The following is a 370-nucleotide window of genomic DNA, read 5'->3' as shown; positions in this document are numbered from 1 at the left end:
CTTGCTGGGGAAGGGAGAAAAATTGGCCACCATGATCCTTGCCAGGCCTACCAGGGTGCCACACAGGGTCCCAGCCTGCTGTGGGACTGGGCCTGGGGACACAAGGCATCATCTTTGTAAGGAAGATCATATGACAAAGTTATTTCTTTGCTAGCCCCAAACTTATGTCTGCATGTACCAAATGATGTCTGCATTGACGTTTAATTTGGGGGTGCCTGAGTGTGGGGATTTGATTTGGCCCCAGGCACGGTGACCCAAGAGTTTCCAGAAATACTCTTTTATTCATAGATTGAATTAATTGAATTAATTATTATTAAAGTTAACAATCCCCCAAAACAGGCCTCCACCTCCCAGAGCACACAATGGCTTT

The 370-nt window shown here is 46.2% G+C and overlaps 1 protein-coding gene across 2 annotated transcripts in view; it reads right to left on the bottom strand.

Moving 5' to 3' along the window:
• The window catches only part of A1CF (APOBEC1 complementation factor), a 21434-nt gene that overhangs the window by 8587 nt on the left and 12477 nt on the right, over positions 1-370 (bottom strand). The window lies entirely within an intron of this gene.

The sequence above is a fragment of the Corvus brachyrhynchos genome, unplaced genomic scaffold, assembly GCF_000691975.1.
Source record: "Corvus brachyrhynchos isolate BGI_N302 unplaced genomic scaffold, ASM69197v1 scaffold334, whole genome shotgun sequence".
Taxonomy (NCBI): domain Eukaryota; kingdom Metazoa; phylum Chordata; class Aves; order Passeriformes; family Corvidae; genus Corvus; species Corvus brachyrhynchos.
Note: the sequence above shows the minus strand (reverse complement) of the source record. Positions and strands in the feature narration are given on the sequence as shown.